The sequence below is a fragment of the Polypterus senegalus genome, chromosome 16 (assembly GCF_016835505.1).
Source record: "Polypterus senegalus isolate Bchr_013 chromosome 16, ASM1683550v1, whole genome shotgun sequence".
NCBI classification, from domain to species: domain Eukaryota; kingdom Metazoa; phylum Chordata; class Cladistia; order Polypteriformes; family Polypteridae; genus Polypterus; species Polypterus senegalus.
The window spans coordinates 76686168-76709931 of NC_053169.1; the positions used below are offsets into that span (position 1 = coordinate 76686168).

The 23764-nt window shown below is 35.9% G+C and overlaps 1 protein-coding gene across 5 annotated transcripts in view; it reads right to left on the reverse strand.

Annotated features, from left to right (window-relative positions):
* b3gnt2b (UDP-GlcNAc:betaGal beta-1,3-N-acetylglucosaminyltransferase 2b) overlaps window positions 1-23764 on the reverse strand; it is a 91354-nt gene that overhangs the window by 15458 nt on the left and 52132 nt on the right. For 2 of the 5 annotated variants that reach the window (XM_039737877.1, XM_039737876.1), the window contains one exon: window positions 20952-21022. The exons of 2 other annotated variants lie outside the window; for them this stretch is intronic. The gene's annotated coding sequence lies outside the window, so the exon portion shown is untranslated. Of the gene's footprint in view, window positions 1-20732; window positions 21023-23764 lie in introns of those variants that run through there. One more of the 5 variants, XR_005630825.1, reaches the window with a different exon arrangement.

A 23764-nucleotide genomic window follows, 5' to 3' on the forward strand; every position in this document is an offset into this window, starting at 1 on the left:
CAGTCGTTTCCTTACTTTGCGAAGGAAGCAGCTTTCTCAGAGCTTCTGCACTGTTTTATAAGCGAACATATATAAGAAAGTCCTTTTTCCTTGCTTGCCAACGAAGCAGCCTTTTATTTAATCCACGGGTTCTCCGCTGTTTCATTGTTCATTTATTACGATTTTTATAGTTATTGTGTAGGTTTTATTTAATCCACGGGTTCTCTTCTGTGTTCACTGCGGTGTCTTCTTTCGTTCTGAGCTTGCCAAGGAAGCAGCTTTCTCATAGCTTCTGCACTGTTATAAAAACGAACGACATATAAGAAAGTGCTTTTTCCTTGCTTCACCAACGAAGCAACCTTTTTATTTAATTCACGGGTTCTCTTCTATTTTATTTTTCATTTGTTACGATTGTTACAGTTATTGTGTAGGTTTTATTTAATCCACGGGTTCTCTTCTGTGTGTCACTGCGGTGTCTTCTTTCGTTTACGACCTTCGCCAAGGAAGCAGAAACTAACAACCACGAAACTTTGTAACGGCACAAGACTTCAGGTCACATCTCTATAAAACAACCTAATTGAAGCAACTATATTTACTGGCAGTGCCTCAGTGACACAGTTTTTATTTCTCGCATCCCCGTTATACCATCTAATCTCCCATTTTAATTCAAACGCGTTCAATTTCCAGTAAGGCTCTGCTTCGCAATGACAATTAATAAGTCTCAGGGACAAACACTACAAAAGGTTGGCATTTATTTGAGTCGGGATTGCTTTTCACATGGCCAACTGTATGTTGCATGCTCAAGAGTGAGCTCAGCACACAGCTTAGTCATATTACAACCAGAGGGCCGAACTGACAACGTGGTATACAGAGAGATCCTTAACAATTAATTTTTGACATTTTCGTTCAGTCTAAAAATGTTTACTTTTTTATTAATAAAAATATTCAGACAGTATTTCACCGCTGCGAAGCGCGGGTATTTTGCTAGTGTGTATATATATCTCAAGACAAATACCCAGCAAATATGGTGAAATGAGAGAAAAAAAAATTGTATTCTCTGTTTGACTGCAAAACATTTATTAGTTATGATGCACTGAACAACAAGAATCCAGTAGTATAGTTAAGCAATAAAAATGAGCAACTATAAATGAGGAGATCTTTGCAGCAAAATAATACTAAATTGATATGTGAAAAGGCCTTTCAACCCAGGATGGTTTGTAAATCCCTATTTATATAACTTTTGCAAAATGTTATCCAGTTGTGACTATCTGGTAATTTGTCAGAGTATTTAAAAAAAAAAAAACATATAAAAACAAAAAAATTGAAATGCCTTACATTCATACACCCCATGTTCTATTCTAATAGTGTCTTATAAAGTTAGTATCTATCATACTAATTTTCTTTACAACTTTGAAGAGGTACATTATGTTACCGCTTAATCTTCTCTTCTATAACACTGAATGGCCTGAACTCCTTCACTACACACTCCTATAAATGAGCTACTTGGATGTCTCTGGACTACTCTAACACTGTTAAATCTTCTGTGTGATAGTGACCAATATATATGCGGTGTCTCAAATATCACAAATACAGCATAACCTTTTCTGTTGTGTAACTTAAGATAGCATACTGAAAACCAGCCATATTTTTGGCCCCATTACTCACTCCTGTACATTGTCTGAAAGTGATCAGTAATCGAGTCCATAAAACCCATTATCAAAAAGTACAGTAAAGTTTCAGACAACCTTCTATAATCATATATACTTGTATGTTTGCTTTCTATATAAAATTTTACATTTAATTTACCATAAAAATTATTAATTCTGTCCTGGTCGATTTGTAATGAATTTGTAATGAATTTTCCAACTATCCTTAAAAATCCACCTATTTTAAGCATCTCCAAACTTAACCAGCTTGTTAGTTACATTTTTGTTTCTTTAACTTATATGGATTAAAATGTGCAGCATCCCTAGTGCTGATCACTGAGGGACGCCACTTACAAAGTCATCCAATAAAGGGGGGAGTTTAGACCCTCATACCGAAATCCATTGCTTTTCGTATCTAACCCAGTTCTGCACATGCTTCCTTGAATTGTCACTTCTTTTACATTGATCAACAGCCCCTTATGATACACCTTGTCAAAAGCGCTTTGAAGAAAGAAAAAACAAAAAAAAAAAAAAAACACATTAGAACAAAAGGATAAAAGTGACTTTGACTGTGGTAAGATTGTTTGGTCTCGAATCTCACAAACTGCTACTTCTCCTCGCTCCTTCAAAACCTCAGACTCTATAGTTTACAGAAAATGGTGTACTACACAAAAACAATCTCCAGTGAGTGGCTGTTCTGTGGAGAAAGACGTCAGATGAATGCTCAGACTTAATTTAAGCAAACAGGAAGACCCTGAATACGCAATTATTTGTGGACTTCCTCTTAGGCATAATGAGCTCAACTAATAGTTTTTTTTTTTTTTTAATAAGTTTGTGCAAAATGGGACTGTCAGATTGAATAATATATATTCAAGTAGCGACTTTCAAAGGCAAAAGCAGACATTCGATTGTAAAAGAATGGTTTGTTTTACCCGGGAAAACTGGCATTGAGTTACACCAGAAACGTTTTGTAAAGCTGCAGTATTTTGTAGAATCGTTTTAGCACTTCACTCACACGAACAACGATTTCATAATTTTGAATGCCCAGCTTATCATCTTTATTAGTAAAACTTAAAGCAGTTTATTTTGTTTCCCAGGATCCCAGAAGTATACTTGGAGCAGTTTTTCTAAACACTTTTTCAGTGCCTTGAAAGTATCATTTTGCAACTGATTCTGTCATGTTTACACTTAAACCTAAACCTGAGATTCCCAATGGCTGTTTAATGCTAAGACATTCTCAATAAAGCAAATGGAAAACTGACAATTCTAAATTTCTGTTTACTACAAAACTTTAAAATCCCCGCTTTGAAGAGCCAACACGCTCTGTCCTACAATTAGTCTCTCTTTTACGTGGTTGCCTGTTTGACACACAATGCCTACAACAATGAGGTGTAATTAAAAATATTCAGGCCATCCGTTTTGAAATATTACTGCATCTGTAAATAAGGGAAAAAAAAAAAACACACACACACACACAGATTGTGCGGATCCCGATTTGATACAGTGATGATTCCATGGACCAAGGAGGAGTTGACAGGCTTTTTATTCTAAACACCATATTAGTTGTATCCTACTGCTACCGCACATTAAACATCTCCAAAATAAATCAAGTCCGCCTTTTGCCTGCTCTTTCACTTCTCTCATTATTTTCACCCTGTCACAGTCTTACTAACTGACCTGTACTCCTCATGATTCCCATCAGTGATCAGGGCTGTAAGCCATGAAAGCAGACATGAAAAGGACCCTAAACCCTTACAAGCCACACATGCTGGCACCATGCTATGGTAAATTGTGGTGCCTTCTGCAAGTTACGAAGTGCTTATAACAATGTTATAATGTGGGGGAAATGTTTTCTTTGCACATACATTATTAGCCCTTATGATAAGAGTGTCACTTGATTGAAACAGCACAGAAGAATTGTTGCTGACTATGTGCAAATATTCATGGAAACAGCCAGCTCCTTCTGCAAAGGATAATGTGCCATTTCACAAACCCTGTATCATACCAGTTAACGTGACAGCAAGTTCAATTTACTGCAATGGTCAGCACAGCCACCACATCTGAATCTAGCAGATCACTTTTGAGAGGAGGTAAAATGTGAGGGTTGCACTATGAATGTGTGTCTGAAAAGTCTGATGGAGCAACTTCACAATATTGAGTCAGCATAGCACAGTACATAATCTTTCAGCAGTGTTCCCAGCGCCTTACTGAATTCATGCCTCAAATGATTCAGGATGTTTTGTAGGACAAAGCAGTATAAAACACCAAATCTAACAGCAGAGTGCACTCTGCTATTCCTAAAGGAACTCTTTGGGGGGCGCTGGTCTTTGTCTTTAAACAATACACTTAATATTAACCACATTCCCTGTTCAATTACAACTAAAAGCCCAAATGGCCCCATGCTGAAAGTGAAATAGAGAAAATTACTTTCTACAGGAATTAAAGGATTAAAATTCTTTGCCCTCTTAAGTGAAATGTTTGAATATACCATCAGTTTTAATACAAGCACCACTGCTCATAAACATCTTATTATTTATAATAGTTTTATATATGATTAACATAAATTAAACCATGGTAACAAAATAAGTCTGAATGTAATTAAAATTGTGAACAGCAATTTGCTAAGCATTATTAATAAATGGGGCTTTCTTTTTCAAAAAATGCCACCACACTGACACCTGCGAATAAATACTGTAACTTAAAATGTGACCAACTCTAGAGCGTTTACAAAAGTGCAAACTACACTCTGAACCATTTATCATTTACTCGGTTTTGAACAGCTAAATCCATCAGCCAAAACCCCCTCCACACTACCCATTCAGAAGGCTACAGAAGAGCAAGACATGTTTGTGGTGTGCATAAGACAAGGTTTACCAATGGCTTCTTGTAGTTACAGCAGATTTAAAAATACTTATAAGATAAGACATCGTGTTTAAGCATTTGTTTATCATTTTAAGTAATTTCTAAAAATTTTTGCTGTCATGTGTACTAAAAGCTAATTAACAAGCAGGATGTTGCTACTCCTCAGTGACATGATCAGCAAGTATAACTACCTTACCATACCTTAAAACTTCTGTCTTACAATTTTTCTCAAACCATGTATTGGAATTATGTTGTTTATAAGCAACACTAAATCATTTGCCCTGCTTTGTCTAAAGTAGAATTTTAGTCTAAGCCCCCAAGAAATATTCCAATAAAAAACTCTTTAAAAAAGGCACTGTCCCCTACCACGTATTTTAAATCTATAGCCAGAATGATAAACAAGTTTAAAGCAACAGTTTACCTCCTATTAAAATAGCTACAGTTCACCCTAAGAGCCACACAGGGGCTAATTCTGAGCTTTATGTTAGGATAATATTTTAGTTTAAAATGTTGGTTCTTAAACCAAGGGATGCAGAAAAGCATTTAAAAATGCACTGAGTTATGGCTGCACAATTTACCATATATTAATTGATTTTACCGTATAATTTCTGGTATTTTATAATGTCGGTTGTATAAGTCGAATGTGGAAAACTCACACTATTGGCCCAAGAGATTATGATATGCTTACGCGTGCCAGAGAGAGTGACCATGGAGCACACTGCCTTTTTTTTAATAGGTATTGTGCCTACGTAACCACACAGTAATACCAAAACTATTCCAAAGCAACGTTTGCACTGTTTTGTGTTTTTGGCATCTCATACCCTCATACACCTTTATCGTAAGAGCATCTTTCATCTACGATGATCAGAAGAAAATATGAAGCTGGTTTTAAATTAAAAGTGGCAAAAAAAAAATTGGTAACTGCACTGCTGTAATAAAATTTGATGTGTCCGAGAAACTGATGCGAGATTGGAGGAGGCAAGAAGATGTAAAAAATAAATAAATAAATAAAAGTAATTATCGCATTTTTGAATAAATAAATAATAATAAAAAATAAATAAATAAAGTAAGTAGGTAAGTCGGGGTCTGTTTTTTATGATCAATTTTTCGGGGTTCAAGACCCGCCCATCCTGGGGCATCAGGATAATCAAAATTATTATGCCAAAATTCATGTTGATACACTAGGGCTCAACATTAAGCACTGTTTGTTGTTCATAAAAAAAGCTGACTATGAAACTTTCCAATATTTAACTCGGTTTCACCCTCAGCAACTACATATTTTGTCTTTTTTGTTTTTTTGTTTAAAAAAATCCTTCGATGAGAGGACATTTTGGAAGACTTTTTCATGTCCAGTGAATTGAGACCTTGGCCATGAGATTTGTTCTAGTCACACCCTCCTCTCAACCATATTCACTTTGGCCAGGAGATTTTTTCAATTCACCCCCTCCTCGCAACCATTTTCAACCACACACACAGTAATCTCACCTCTCATTTGTGTGAATGCTTTTGACAGACACAGTTTATGCTCGTTCAGCTCTTATAAATTTTAATGTTTTCCACACTTCAAGTTCCCAATTAAAGACGAGGTATTATGTCCAAATCTTATTCAAGAATTTCATCACAAAGGGTTATCAACAGAAAAAATGAGTACACAGGTAATCCTAGCACAGAGAAACGATGAAGTCAAATGAATTAATGCAAAACATAACGAATCTGTTACACGGCGAATTGCTTAAATGTGTATCAATAGACTATGCTGTAACAGTTGGTGGTGATCATTCAGAAGACGAAAACATCAACTTATAATATCGCGAAGAATATCTACAACCATTAACACCGTCTGGTCTTCCATTGTATGAATTACTGTAGAAAGAAGGATGTATCCAAGAAAGGTTAGGTAGTACATCTTCCGGGGATAACGTTACACAACAAAGGAGGAGATCTTGATATGCCATTCTTATTAAAATGTTTACAGTTTCCCGTAATAATAGCTTTTGTAAAGACAATTAACAAATCTCAGAGCCAAACATTTGAAAAAGTCGTTTTATTTAATAGAGAGAAAGAAACGAAATTCAATCACAGGCAGTTATATGTTGCATTGTCGCTATGCAGAATCAAAATTCAATCCAACATTGAAGAAAATTTAACATAGTAAAAGTGTAAGGTTAAAAAGTATCTGCATTTTAATTTCAAAACCAAACAGAACAAAATCGTATTATGCAACGAATAACTAACACAACACGAATCAATTTACTTTCAAATTATTACCTTTTACTCTTTTTTAATATGGTTAATTACTCGCTGTAAAAGAGTTATATTATGCATATGTAACAATTTCCATTAAAATAAATGTGTAAATTGTACAACTGCATCTCAATACGTGAGCGACAGAAACACAAAGAGGCTAGTGCATAGCGCAGGCATGGGGGTTGACGAGCGAAGCGAGCAGGGGGCAAAGCCCCCCGTTTTTAAATGGGAACGATCTTCATCCACACTGGAGTTTTTGCATCTCTTACAAAAATATCCCTCAAAAGAGAAAATTAGTAAGTGTATCTGCAGCATGTATAGCTTAACTTTACTGTGCTGTACTTGCACTCTGTCCTGTAATATTGTGAGGTCGGCTGCATTCTACATCCACTAACTTTATTAAGCATCTTGTTGTTAAGTTTGTTGCAGACAGAGCTTCTACAAACTGAACAGATTGCAGTGAAGACTGATAAGAGGCTGTCAACTGTGTTATTTACAATCTGATTTTTACAGGGCTCTAATTTTTTTCCACTGTTAACAGTAATGTTGCCATCCACAGAATTATTTGCAAAACTGTATATAGATGCATGCAGACAAGCAGCACAACAAGGACCATTGGAAGCAACTCTTCTATGCCTGCTATAGTGGAATATTGCTAACACTATCTACGCAAGTATCCAGCTCTGAAGGATTTTTTAAAAGACTTTTCACCGGTTCAGAATACTGGGGTACTGTGTACGAAAGGCAAAATTTGAGACAAATCCCTTCCATTTTTAAACAAAAACATGGAAGTGTGGACACAGCCTATATCTTAAAAATGTATAATCAAGTTTATATCATAATATTGGTGGACTACACCCCTAGAGTCCAACCCCTAGCCTATGCCAATCTTTACATTACAGATTCTGATGAAGTACTTAGACTAAGACTTTAAAGGCCTGAAAATACAGACATTATCTCCTCATTTGCTTTGAAAACTAGAGGGTTTAATTGACTCTGATAATCATTGTGATTAAAAATACGAGACAAGTTGAAGAAGAAAAACTAAAAAGCAAAGACAGCGGGGTGAAAAGCTCACAAAATTAAAACATACTTTTCTAACCGATTTTACACAAGACTAGCAATGCTACAATGTTTCACGTCATCTTGATTACTAATGAAACAGATATCAGTGTTTGGAAGATGTGGAACAAAAAAAATTATTGTTCTTAAAAACACTTTTTTGCAGCACTGCACTCATTCAAAATTCTCCATAAAGTAACATATGTATCGCCACATCAGAGTCAACAGATATTATGGGGGTGGGGCTTTCCTTGTTTTAATTAAATGCAACGGCATCTACATAAAACTACATCGTGTTACAAATCTCTATTATAAAAAAAAAAAAAAAAATCTTGGAAGATGGGACGCAATTTTCTCGGAAAGACACTTGTACATCCTGTAAGAAAGAGATTTAATCACGCCCGTGGCTGGAAATAAAAGACAAAGTAGAACGTCGTAAAGAATTCAAAAACGTTGGTCCGGTACACATGCGGAACAGGTTAGAGATAATGGAAGTACAAACATTCGAAAGTCTCAAAAAAAAAAAAGAGAGAGAGTAAAGATCGCATTAGTGCAAACAAATGAAAATTATTACTTGGTGAAATAACAAAACGGCGAAAAGAAATTGAATATATTGTTTGGATTTAAACTTTAAGTCAGAGACTTGTAGATCGTCTAATTCGTGTTGCCAGCAAGAATTGAAAGATTCCAAAAATGTTGGCACGGTATTTAGTCCCGTGAGACAGACATTTAACATGAGATTCTTTCAAGTCATGCCCTGCTTACAACTATTTATAACAAGACCACGGTCATCTAACCTCAGTTGTGTGAATGCTTTTGGCAGACACACTTCCTGCGCTCTCAGCTCTTATACATTTTATCAGGACAGTAATTTTATACGTTCTAGATGACACGTCAACGACAAAGCGAAGAACAAAGAGCATGGACAAACATTTGAGAAAGTATTTTTATTTATTAGAGAGAAAGAAACAATATTCACTCACAGGCAGTTATACACTGCGTTGTCACGATGTACTGCAAGTCCAAACATGGAATCAAAATTCAATGCGATCTTGAAGAAACGTTCATTCAAAATATTTTTACTAAAGTTTACAGTAAAAGTGAAAATAATGCATATATAACAATTCTTTTTAAATTGTATATCCAGTAAACCAAACCCAGGGGTGGGCAAGTGAAGCGAGCAGGAGGAGGAGCCCCCGAGTATTACTATAAAATAATCAAATATTGCTTCTTAAATAATGTTTTTCAAAAACCTATTTGTGTGTTATGAATCTCCACGTAGACACCCTTCAGCTAATTTTTCAAAAACCTATTTGTGTGTTATGAATCTTCACGTAGACACCCTTCATCTAAACTGTTGGCCAAATGTATTCCCCTATTGGACATTTTAAATAATCTTGAATTAGTCAAAACATAAGATACAGCAGGAGGACTGGTGTCTTTCTATAATTGCACAAGTCAGATATATCTTCAGTTGCTCATTTGTAGTAGTCATATTAACAAGTCTTGAAATGTGTCCTCACAGTTCCTACTCAGACAAAAAGGAAGCATTTCAAAACAAGGATCTAGAGGTGATGGTTGTTGACAGTGGTGTTGGATGAATGGAACATAAAAGAAAAAGAACCGGCCATCATGACCGACAGCTCCACTAATATGATATGTATGGTGCATAGAGATACTTCACATCGGCTGCTCTCACACACACTCAAGTTTGGCTGCTATGAAAATTCCAACAATTGCCCATTTGCTTTGCTGGGTGAGGCACATTGCAAACATTTCCCAACACAGCAGTTCAGCTAACCACATGCTTAAAGAGAAGAAACGTTTATTGGGCTTGCCAACAAATATGATTGATGCAGCCACGTGATGGAACAGCACATCTGAAAAAGTAGGCAAGGTTTTTGAAATAACAGCCAGTCAACTCGGAAGCTCTGCATATAAACAGCGAGGTTGCTGCTGGTGTGACTGGCATGCATTGCACTTGTCTGTAACACATCCGCCACAGGTGCTCACTCATTTTTAATGTAGTGGCATGCGATTTTCACATAGAAATCTGCTGTCTTGCATGTTCAGCTGTTGCAAGTTAAGGCTACTCTAATATAAATGTTGTGTGTTGCACTGGATAAAGGCGTCGGCCAAACAAATTAATGTAAATGATTCTTTGCTTAATATCTTCATAAAGCCTAGGTACAATAACGTCACTCATTTGCTTTCTGTTTGGTATAGCATACTGCAGTTCAAAAACCTCTATCATTTGTTGAAAGCTCTCGTTTTCAAAGAGTTAGGGTCTCATATCTTTACAGATGAAAACTGCTATAGATTGCAGTGTTAATTTTGACAATAGATTATGATTTAGTTTTAGTCTTTTGACTAAATTGCATTTTAGTTTTAGTCATACTTCAGGCATTTCATTATTTTTAGTTTTACTCGACAAAAAATAAATAAATTTTAGTCGAGAAAAAGTAAATTGGTTAACTGGTCTAACAGTCAAAATTAAGTGAATATTTGTTTAAAATAGGAGTATGCACAGAATACACTGTACCTCTAAACTATTACATTAACATGTACACAAATAAGCCAAACCACAAATAGTGATTACTGAACATAAAATGAAGTGTAGCTGTAGAAAGGATTTATTCTAAAAGATCTTGGTGAGATAAAGGCAGTTCTGGTCTGTCATCACAGATTTCTGGCCTTAGATATGCCTTAGTTATGCTGCTATAAGATTTAAAAGGCAGGACCAAGCAGCACAAATTAAAATAAATAATACTAAAAATAAAAATGCGACTATTATTATATCTATATTGTTGAATTAGTGAATTCCTAAATAATTTAGGATACTTGCATTTACACAAACCTTTAAAAGCTGTTTTTGTAACAAAAAAAAACTTTTTAAGTCATCTGTCAGAGAATAACGGTTTGCAACATTTGCTATTGTAAGATTTATATTTACATCGTTCGCTTGTTAAACTCACTAAAAGAACAACATTTAAAGGAGGAGTCAAATATTTTACATTAATCCAATATTTCAGAACTCTTGTAAATGAGCCTTTGCTGTGCTCTTTCCAAAGTGTTATTGCTTAGCCAGTGTACAAATCCAGAATAACAAAACTTACCTGTAGTCAATTTATCATAACTGAGAGATTGCACTTTCATTCACTAACATATCATTCTAATATGTGACATTAGTATTAACAAATAGAGCAGCTCTTTTCATCGATCATGTAGAGAAGCCAAATAGACACTTTGCTTAAAACTCGCCTCTAGCTGTAACTGTTGTTGTCGTCACACCCACTGTGCCTGTATGTGTGCAACCCTGAACTGTACTCACTAGATACAAAATGTATGGATGCATAGATGAATATGTGTAGATGTGTTCATTATAATCAAGAAATGATTGCGAAGCTTAAGTCCATTTATCGGGTCTGTGTGGGACACTGTACTAAAAGTGATTAAAACACCCCCGTCATTTCATCTGCCGTAATTAATGCAGAACGCTACAAGCTAAACAGTAACAGCTCACATCTGAGGTTGAGCGCATCTGATTGCTCGCTTAAAGCTGCACAAATCTATTTAAAGTAACTCATTAACGGATAAAAATGACAATAACAAAACCCGGTGTGTGTTTGTATGTGCGTCTGTTGGCTCTTTATAGCGGAGCAGGATTCTGGCCGACGTGATGATTTCCTGATGGCACCCAAACTAGTGTTATCCAATTACAAGTGTAGTTTTTAAAAATTGCACCACTGCATTCATACTCTGTGTTTGAAGGAGGGCCATGTCATGTGTAATAGAGATTGCTCCCAGTTATCTGTTTGTAATATTTTCATTTTATTTTTCGTCAACAATGATTTTAAAAGCTTCCTTTTCATCATTAAATGCACATTTGTTTAGTTTTTGTTATGTTTTCGTCACAGAAAAAAAAAATGACATTGACAAGTATTTTTCATCTTAGATTTTATGAAAATTAACACCAATAGATTTATTGTTTGGGCACAAGGCAAACTGATTGGAAGCTTGGAGCTATCCATTTGATTTCTCAAATTTGCTGTGTTACAACAGTACTTAACTTCTGAGTTGCACAGCTTACATATGGATTTGCTTTTTTCCGGATGTTCTTTACTGATGCACCGTTTGAATCCGAAGTCCACACAAATGATTTAAGTGTCAAAGCACTGATTAGAATGTAAAGAGCTTTTTCCCCATAGAAAACCTTAAGAGGTGCATTAGCAACATCTACTGGATCGAACGTCAAAAACGAAGATAAGCAAAAATCTACAAATATTAATTGAGCAGGATTGAGATTCATGAAATTGATCTTGAGACTTTAAGAATCAATATTGAATAATAGAAACCAAAAATATTAATTAATCAGAAAACCAATATTTTTATCCAGGCCCATCATCAAATGTATTTCTTTTCAGCCTTTTGATTTAATGTTTCACAACATGTTGGCATTAGTTCATGTTTGTATGTTTTCCAGGCATTTGTCTTTTTTCTTTCCCCCAATAAAACATTTATTTCATTTTGGACTTTCACACTGCACCACTACAGTTTCTATTATCTTTCATTGAAGGATTATAATATTTACATATCTTTTATGGTGTTAGAATTAAAATCTATGCACCAGTAAAATGATAAATAAACGCATCTACCGTAGATCCCGGAATATAAGCCGACTCTGTATATTAGCCGACCCCCTTCTCCATCTTCTAAATTACATGTATTTGCCGATGACCGGTATTTAAGCCGACCCCCTTCTCCAAGCAAAACTTTCTAAATTTCCTTAAAAGTGTCTCTTCAGGTATATTTATCATGTTTAATTGCGAGAATTTGAGACTGCTGGCATTTTTGATGGAAACCAGGAAGTGATTGCGGAGAAGTTTGGTAAAATGAAACCTCTGTGTTGAAACTATATACGCAAATACTGTACATCGGCGGGTGGATTTCCGGAGACTCGTTATAAATTTGATTAACTTAAATACGCAATACAGTGGACCCTTGACTTACGAAATTAATTCGTTCGCGAAGGCTAACCCATAATGCGTTCCGAACCTCCCACTGCAACACTTACTTAACCTTTTCATAATAAAAAAGGGTTGTATAATGTGCATTAATTTACCAAAACACCATTTTGCTTGGCTTTTCTCTACATTCATAATGGCTAACACGATACAACAACCTAGTACTACCAAAACACCAATAAATTTTCTAATGTACTAACCAAAAAGTTATAAAAAGTGCCTAGCCTTCCAGAAGTAGGCTAGATTAAGCTAGGAGCATGGCGGCGCACATGGTCGCAGTGGCTCAGGGCTCTCCTTTTCAGTGCACTTTTTTGTTGTTTTTGTAGTTTTTTTTTTCCTTGTTTGTGCACGATCAGTTCGGCGAACATCCGCTACACCCGTCAGAACCTTACAGACATTGGTGTCCAGAGCCAGACATCTGTTTCGAGTGTTTTCATCACACGCACAACATCCCAGACAACATAGCGAGACCAGCGGTGTCTCCGGGGATTGTTGTCGGGTATAGGAGACAACACAGATGGAGGAGGGAAAGCAAGCAGAAGCAGGGCGGCAGATCCGGCGTTATGCTAAGGCTAAAAAAACAACCATACAAGCCCTATACAGAACTTTTTTCTGCACTGAAGGAGCTGCTTTTAATCTCATTGTAGATGTGTATAGTGACAATAAAAGGCATTCTATTCTAGAAACAACAATTTCATACTGTACTCACTATTTAATTTGACATCTTTGGGCTGCAGGAAGGGAGGAGGAGGAGAATGAAACGGAAGGTGGTTATTGTTTAGAAGGAGCCTCCTTATGCAAATCTTTTCTTTGTAAAATTGTCGAGATGGTGGATTTTGACATGCTGTACATATTAGCGAGATTGGTCACACAAACAGCACTCTCATATTTCCACACAATTTCCATTTTCGTTTTGATTGTGATCGCTTTCTTTACCTTCTCTTCCTTCCTTTGCAATTATGTGTCTTGCTTGCATGGTCTTAATGAATATATATATATATATATATATATATATATATAGGTAAATCACTGCAATGACCGAAATTACATCCACAAACACATGTATCTGGGCTCCGACTGACGCTACTAATGCTATCGTTTGTTTGTTTACAATCTCGCAAGCGGATACACATGACCGCATTCGGGTCGTAACACAAGATGTTGGCTGTAAATCAAAACAAAAATTTTTATTTTAAACTTCCTGATAATTTATTATAAATTTTATTAATAAAATCAACAACTAACACACTTTTTTGAATAAATTCTTTATTTAATTTAAAGTACCGGCATGCAAAGTTACTTCTTCATCTGAAAGATGGCTCTGTGGTTTCGTCATTATTTACTTCCGTATTCATTGGCAAAACCGGCATTGCTCTGGAAATCTTGAATCTGAAACGATACCCGTTGTATAAACCGACCCCCAAACTCCAAGCCAAAAATCTAGGACGAAATTCTCGGCTTATATAATGGGATTTACGGTAATGCACATTATGGAACACAATAAGGTTAATCTAAACATTTTGTAAAGGATCTCAGATTCACATATTGGTTAATTGGCACTACAATTTTATTCTGTTGTATTAGAACTTGCTTAGTCTGTATCAAAGGAATATTCAGTAATGTCAGAAGAATTTAGAGCACTGAAATAAGTGTATGTAGGTTTATTGCAAAACAAACTGATCAGTTTAACACACTTGATGGTGGTGCTTTAATCACATTGGAAGTGGTACAAAAATATACATTATAAAATGTGTTTTATCGTCTCAACAGTAAATACGAGTCAGCAGCTAAAGAACACTTTTTCAACAAGCACTGCAATCAAGACTGATTTTTTTTTTGCTGTTACTTCGGTGAGGTGTATCATGTTTTGTTCTGTACACTTCCAAAGGGTACTGGCCACCTGTCACTTATTATAAAATGTAATTATAAATTAATTTAATACTAGTTAGGTAATAGGCAGGACAAGTTCTTGTACACATTTAACTTTGATTGTACATGTTATTCTATTGAAAGAAATTACATGCTCTTAGCAAAATGACAACACATAAACAGTCATTATATTATTAAGGTTGATCAATTTGTGATTGGAGTTTTAAAAACCAAAACAATACTATAGTGTTTCTGAATAGAAATTCAGTTGATTAGCACCGTTTCCAAGTAAACAGATACACAATAAGGTTCAAATAACAAAAGTCCTCATATGCTTCCAAGACAAGATGTTTTGCTGCCTCTGCCAAATCTCTTAAATTCACAAGTGATTTAACCTGATTATCATATGTAGTTGTGGAAAATAAAAGCAACATAAAAAGTGTCACTTGGCTAACACCTTATGTTCCAGTGGCAAAAAGCAAAAGAACTATAACCAGCAACTCAGGTTCCCCTCTAAAGTTCATGCTACTTATGTTTCTAATTTAGGGTAAAAATAAAACACACCACATAAAGATTCTTTATTCATTGACATAATACTAAAAATAGTTGTGGAAACTCAGATGTACCAGAATCAACAACTACTAAAATTAATGACACACTAGAAAGTCGATTTTACTTGTTATAAAATTGCTCACTGTAACAAATAACTAAGAAAAAGTTTCCTCTACTCAGTATTGTAAACTTTGCATACATATTTTTGTAGACGCACGCTCTTTTAAAATCAATTTTAATAAACAAGTCTCTAAAATTTTAGGAGGCAGTTGCCCAGAAAAACAAAATGATAGTCATTGGATGAAGTATTAAAAATGAAGATGAAGTGGTACTCCTAGTGCTGGTAGTTTTGGGGTTTACCCCATTGGAGAAACATAAGAAAATGAGTCATGTATCTTAAAATAGTTTTTTTATTCCTAAGCTTCTGACAACCTACCAGGCTTCATCGTCAGAGGAAAATGATCAGACATACAGGAATCACAGGCAATACAGAGAAAGTGAAGGGTGGGAGAGGATTAATAAGGTGGGGTTTGGAAGGTGGTGGTCATAAAGTCTTTTTTATTATTTGGATGTTGTTCTTTTTAAGCCTGCATATGCTGGTTTCAAGTCCAAGTTCCTGTTAATGGTGTTTTCTTAAGAGAGCCCAAGATTCAGCCAGCTCTTTGGCACTCTTAGTACAGGCCCTGAATTTTACTTTCACAGTGTCCCAGTTAAACATCTATCTGGTGGAACCTACAGTCATATGAAAAAGTTTGGGAACCCCTCTCAGCCTGCATTATAATTTACTCTACTTTCAACAAAAAAAATAACAGTGGTATGTCTTTCATTTCCTAGGAACATCTGAGTACTGGGGTGTTTTACAAACAAAGATTTTTAGTGAAGCAGTATTTAGTTGTATGAAATTAAACCAAATGTGAAAAACTGGCTGTGCGAAAATTTGGGTACCCTTGAAATTTTGCTGATTTGAACGCGTGTAACTGCTCAATACTGATTACTTGCAACACCAAACTGGTTGGATTAGCTCGTTAAGCCTTGAGCTTCATAGACAGGTTTGTCCAATCATGAGAAAAGATATTTAAGGTGGTAAATTGCAAGTTGTGCTTCCCTTTGACTCTCGTCTGAAGAGTGACAGCATGGGATGCTCAAAGCAACTCTCAAAAGATCTGAAAACAAAGATTGTTCAGTTAATGGATTAAGGGAAGGCCACAAAAAGCTCTCTCAGAGGTTTAAACTGTCAGTTTCAACTGTAAGGAATGTAATCAGGAATTGGAAGGCCACGGGCACAGTTGCTGTTAAACTCAGGTCTGGCAGGCCAAGAAAAATACAGGAGCGGCATATGCGCAGGATTGCGAGAATGGTTACAGACAACCCACAAGTCACCTCCAAAGACCTGCAAAAACACCTTGCTGCAGATGGTGTATCTGTAAATCGTTCTACAATTCAGCACAATTTGCACAAAACATCTGTATGGCAGGGTGATGAGAATGAAGCCCTTTCTGCACTCACACCACAAACAGAGTTACTTTTTCTATGCAAATGCTCATTTAGACAAGCCAAATTCATTCTGGTACAAAGTGCTTTGGACTGATGAGACAAAAATTGAGTTATTTGGTCATAACAAAAAGTGCTTTGCATGGCGGAAGAAGAACACCGCATTCCAAAAAAAACACACCTGCTACTTACTGTCAAATTTGGTGGAGGTTCTATCATGCTGTGGGGCTCTGTGGCTAGTCAGGGACTGGGGCCCTTGTTAAAGTCGAGGGTCGGATGAATTCAACCCAATATCAACAAATTCATCATGATAATGTTCAGGCATCAGTTACAAAGTTGAAGTTACGCTGGGGTTGGATATTCCAACAAGACAATGAACCAAAACACAGTTCAAAATCTACAAAGGCATTCATGAAGAGGGAGAAGTACAATGTTCTGGAATGGCCGTTACAGTCCCATGACTTGAATATCATTGAAAATCTATGGGATGATTTGAAGCAGGCTGTCCATGCTCGGCAGCCATCAAATTGAACTGAACTGGAGAGATTTTATATGGAAGAATGGTCAAAAATACCTCCATCCAGGCACTCACCAAAGGCTATAGGAGGCATCTAGAGGCTGTTATATTTGCAAAAGGAGGCTCAACTAAGTATTGATGTAATATCTCTGTCGGGGTGCCCAAATTTATGCACCGGTCTAATTTTGTTATGATGCATATTTTCTATTAATCCAATAAACTTAATGTCACTGCTGAAATACTTATGTTTCCATAAGCCATGTCATATATTAAAAGAAAAGTTGCTACTTTCAAAGCTCAGCCAATGATAAACAAAAATCCAAAGAATTAACTTTTTAATAAGACTGTATGTGTGTGTAAATTGGGAGACCGTGGGTCTTTCCTTTTGATGGCATTGCGATGTTCCTGTATACATGTTGCAAGTCTTTTAGATGTCCATCCTACGTATTCCACCAGGTATGCAATACATGGAATGCTGTAAACTGCATTTGTTGTCTCTGTGGTCGATTTTTTACTTTTGGCATTAAAAAGGACAGCCTGTAAGGTGTTTGCTGGTTGTGCACTATCTTGATCCCAGATCTGGACAGGACATGTGCTGCACTTTCTAATATGCCACAATAATAAGGGAGAGTTTGGTAAGTGACCAAGTTGGAGTCGGCTGTTTTTGGAGGTCTGGGGCATCTCCTATATAGGCATTGTTTAACAAATGTCTTGGGGTAGCCGTTTGACATGATCAGATGAAAAAGATTGTCTTTCATTCTACAATGGGTGTTATTCCTTTTCATCAAAGGTCTAACACAACTCTGATTATGTGATGAAGGGTGGTTGCTAGAAAAGTGTATTTTGTTTGCATAACATTCCTTCTGATAAACACTTGTAATTAAACTGGTTACCTGTTTTAATGGAAATGTCAAGGAAACTGATGTGTCGATTCATTTCTTTTCCATCGTGAACTGGATTGCGGGCAATGGTGAGTTGATTTAGCTGTAGAATGAATTCAGCTGGTTACTTTTTAATATGACAAATGTGTAGTCGGTGTAGCATATCTAGAGTTTAGGTCTGAACTGGGTCAGAGCCACGCTTTCAAACCGCCGCATAACCAGATCAGTTAAAAGTCCTGATAATGGAGATCCATTATATAGTACATGCCAAATAATACAAAGATTACACGTGTGTTATGCCCTAATTGGGGCTCATCAGGTATACGCACTTTTGCCTCCTCTTGCAGGGATCGAACTTCAGATGGCAGCACCCAAGGCAATTAAACAACTGAGACATTATAGTACCAAGTGGTTGTTAAGTAGTAACACTTTCGATATAAACACTGTCAATACGCATGAACCATTCACAGTACTTTAAATGGCAAAATCCTAGGTGTGTACCAGCCCACTTTAGCACTGCTGATGATCACAGAATTTAGAATTTTAAAAAGATGCAGTAGTCACAGCAGTCACAAACACTAAAATTACTAGAAAATTAGTTGACTGGGTTATGTTCTAGAAAATTGGGATTTCAGCATGAGCAAAACTGTATTTTAAGTACTCAGACTACAGATTTAAAAATCTCAGGAATATATTTTCTTACACAAACTGAACATTTTAATCTGTTTCATAGTGTGTTCTGACCTTTGGTTTGATGGAATTTTAGGAATACAGTCACTATAAAGCAAAAATGCAACATAAAAGTAAGCCAAGCAAGCTAAATTATTGGGATTGGTGGAACTGTTATATGCACAGCTTGTACTTTAAAAGCTTAATCAAATTCTTAATCCACTACAAAAATTGATAGAAAATAGGATATGTGAAAACATAATTTTAAGAAAACCAGTTAACTACATGGTTTAATGGGGAAGTATAGTTCGAACAAAACTAATTACTCAGATCTGTGTGAATTTGTATATAGTTAGACACTGGATGCTTTTTCTGTACTTTGAAGTTATATTTTCCCTTCTCATTAAATTAACCACCGCAGATATCATTGTCAGCTGCCACACAGCAGTGGACCTCTAAGTGAACTGCTCTCTTTTGTGGGATTTTTTTTCGTTAAATTTAATTTGTTTGGTTTTGTACATTTATTGGGTGTGAGTCAGTTGATTAAAAAAAAAAAGAAAAATATGTAACATTTATTTTATTGCTAGTCTACAAAATTTATTGTGATGTTGGAAACCATACTGCAGGTTTGTGACCAGAACTATTAAACTACTATTAGGCCAACTTGCTGAAATAAAGCCCTCCTTAAAGCTATTACACAAGACACAATGAGGTTCTTCTTCTAGAAAGATGACGTAGCAGGCTTCAGTACGTCAACAAAAGATGCCATGAAAATACTTTCATCATATACAGTAACACGTTTGCCCTAAGAATGCTGAAGTACTATTGTCATGCCAGACTGCAAATGACTTTAACCAAATTTCTGCAGTGATAGTTTACATTCCACTCTTTGTTGATTGAGCAGGTGCAGCTTAAAGGGTTTATGAAACCACATAGAAACTGGAAATATAATCACAATAGTCATTGAAACTAATGATTCAAAATGCAAACTGAAGCAAGAAAAACCAGCTTTAAGGAACACATAGAACTGGAAAGGTAACAACACAGATGAGCCACAGTGGTATTTTCTTAGATGTGTTGAAATCTTCAGATGCTGGATGAGGCCAACTATGCTTCACTATACACAGTGTTTCTTAAGTAAAAAGGTGCATGTACAAGCACAGCCCTGGATTTGTGAATATACTGAAAACTTCTTTTTGAGGGGGAGTAAATTGCTTTTAGAAACAATAAGGTATAGAAAATTAGGGTTAAGAAAATTTTACTATGCAGACAAGAATGAACAATAAAATGGCTTATAGTGTAAAAGCCAAGAAATGTTTTAATATTTAAACAAAGGCAAGCCTGCCTGGAAAGGTATGATATCTATCACATAACTTGGTGTGAAAAAAGTTAACTTTCTATCAAACATTGACCAAACAGCTCTTTAACAGTAAATTAAGTGGAATTTGAACCAAATATAAAACCAATAATTTCAGCATCCAAAAATGGAAAAGAGTTGCTGTGAAAAAACCTGCAGCATTTATTTTGTGAGGGGACTCAGAAGAGTTGAACTCATGAAATCACTATTAAAGTTAGTGAGGCCTGATGAGCTCCAAACATTTCTATTCCCGTTTTCTTTATTTGCTCTTTTCCTCGTCCATGAGGTTTAGAAAAAAAAACCCACACACAATTATTGTCCCAGTTCCTGAAGTTTTCAAGCCAAGCAATATAAAATCACTTAATGCCAGTCCTGGTCACCTCAGTTCCTAAGAAATGCTTTAAGCATTTCATTATTGGCTCAGACAAATAATTCTCTGTAAACACTTTTAAATGTATAGCCATGCTCATAAATTTTACTATACACGTATGTAAATGGCAAGCAGCACTTGCTTTTCTGAAACAGGCCTCCCCCTCCACAAAGAAAAAGGAGTACAACAAAAGCTTTATTGGTGGCGTTTTTATTTATTTATTTTTTATTTACTGCCATCAGGTGGTCCTCTTTAGTGCCAGATGAAGATCAAGATGCAGATCAGTTCCGGTGTAATGAGTTTTGCTCAATGCATTCACAAATGGTAACTGGCACACAATTTGAATAAAGGAAGGTCTCGTTTTAATGTCGAGATTAAGAGGTTCTGGCCTGAAACGTTCAGGCTAGTTGCACATGCACACTCACCCAAGGCCAAATCTAGGACACTGCAGGGACAACAGATCTAGCTCCTTCAGCAGGAAAAAGGCTTGCAGCACCTAGTGTAAATACAATTGCATAAAAAACATAAGGTCTATCAATAGCAAGATTTTTCTGTAGCAAAAAACATACACTGAAAATTTGATGAAAAAAAACAAAGTTGACAGTTAAACATGTTCCAGGTTTGGCCGTTTCCATGGGCCATGCAGAAACACTACTGATTTTACCATATGGACATTACTTATTGCAAAAAAGGAGACTGCTTTTTTTTTAATGTAATTTTTGCACATGCATTTTGAGCTTCTTACAATCAAAGATAGACAGTGATGCACTTTCTGTAGCTCATCGACTCACATTATGTGGTCTGTTTGAAAAAAGGAAAATATACCTTGTGCCAGAAATGTTTCAACCGCAAGACTCTACACCATTCAGAATGTGGCTGCATAGCACCGCTTGATTTTTAACCAAGATGGTGGCCATCCTTAAGGTCAGTGGTGGGTAAAAGGTGCTGTATGCATCTAATTCAAAGAACTGGCATGTATGTTTCTTTCATATCTTGGAAAATAAGCTGACAGACAACCTCCTTACTTGAAAAGCTGTGAAGTGGGTATTACAATGCTAAATCCTACTGTGAAAACAAAAAGGTATAGTATGTGGTGAAATGTTATTTCAAACGTTTGCTAGCCTCATACTGTTCAGCAAAAACCTGGCTGTAGAGCTGGACTAGCAGATCAAATTTCATTATACAAATGTGTTTAAAAAAAAAAAAAAAGTTTTTTTAATGGCAAAAATTGATATTCACATGTAAAATAATGGTTTTCTGTTTTACTTCATGTAAAGTTCAGCACTGTTATGGTGATATACAAAAATGTCCTATTTTAAATTATCTGTTTTTGGTCAAATACTTTCACAATCTTCCTTTTTATAATTTTAAATGGTTAATGTTCAGCTGGGCTTCTACACCAAGGGCAATTTGAGCAATGCCTTACTTTTCCCATGAGAGGGTGCTGCTGTGTAAAAATAAAATAAATAGTAAATTCACTTCAGTAATTTAATGCAATTTGTCAACACTCTTACAGTAAACTCATCATGCTCGTCATAAAGTTTTCCAGTTTACTACGGTATGCACAATACAAATTCTTATTTAGAAAAATATTTTTGAAGCATGTGAAATTTTCTTTGTGCTGGGCTCCACTAAGCCTGCAGTGTTCTGGATTTTGGAGTAGTTGTCAATCTTGTCATTTAATTGAATTTGATGTTGACATCGAGATCTTTTAATGCTGTCCTTTGACCAACATATGGTCAAAAAGTACAACGTTAAAAAAAAAAAAATTAACAACAATATTCCTCAGAAGTTTTGTCATCATTGGTGCTGGCTGCATAATACACTGTGATAGGCAATGCCTCTCCCTCGCTCCCTCACATGAAGTTTGCTGGAGGTCAATGCTGCAGCTGATGTTCCTTCCATACTATTCCTGTGTTCTTTTCATACAAATCTCTTGCCTACACATTCATGCTACGTCCTCTGTGCCACACCAGTCTCTGCACTCACTTTCCCAAAAGTCTGCGAGTTGATCCAAGCCAGGATCCTTCCCGGGTTTACAAACAGCCATACACCCATGCCAATGCATTTAAGCAGATCTTATATGTTCTGCTCTTTAAGTGCTTGATCAAACACAAACGTGCATGCACACAGACCCTCTGCACAGCTTCTGGGGATGGCTTCGCCCACACTGACCTCATTTCTCTCACAGGTCTTTGTTGCCCATGCCAAAAATACCAATTATTAGGTTATATCATCACAGGACCTCACAACTCATTTAGAGGCATATTTTCTATCTCACACTTCTTTTCTTTGGTGTGTAGTTGCACTAAGAACAGATTTTTCAATACTTCTCCAGCACAATAAAAGTATCTCCTTTTATACTAGAAACATTAAATATTCACCTCAGCAATCAAAAGCTGGCTTCCTTTTTAATAAATTACAATGGAAAAATAACTTCCTATATTTCTAATTTCATTTTGTTATTTTATTGGCTTAAAAAAAAAACACTTTCAAGAGCCTTTTTAGGGGCTGAAACATTATTCTTTATAACTGCCACAGCCAATAAAACTGTACATGCCGGTTGCACCTTACTTGGCTATTGGCTCGCTTAAAACAATGACATGTAACTAAAAATTAAGGTCTTTTGTATGTCAGTGTTTCACAAGTCCCAGGTTGTGAGAGTTGCTATGGTTTATAATGGTAGTGCGTTGTGAACTTACCATATGAATAAATAGGTCATGACACCAGAAAGGTTAAGAAACACTGCTGTACTGTAATGTAATTCTGCACCAACTATAAAGAAAAAAGTCATTTTCATATAGTCCTGTATGGTTTTCTTTGAATGGCAATCCCATTGCTGCAAAGTATCAGATTGGGCTCTGCACATACAGCACTATCGACTGCCCAGCAGCTGCATTTTTTTTTTTTTAAAGTATAGTCTATGATTTTACTGCTTTGCTGTAAAACAATTCTTTTGTATTATCCATTAACTTTAGTAGTTTCCTGATGAACACTCAAAACTCAAGTTTTACAAAATTTAAGGTTAAATAATCATACTGAGGAAGAAGTACTTATAAGATCATCCATCCATCCATCGTTACAATGCAATATGTAGTATGTTCCAATATTTCATTTGTGGAACACATACAGATTCATATAAAAGAGAGGTAGGTGTGGACATTAGATCAACTGGCCTAACAATTATATTCCTTTTATTTGTTTGCTTCTTGTTTTCTTAATCAACTTTCATTAATAA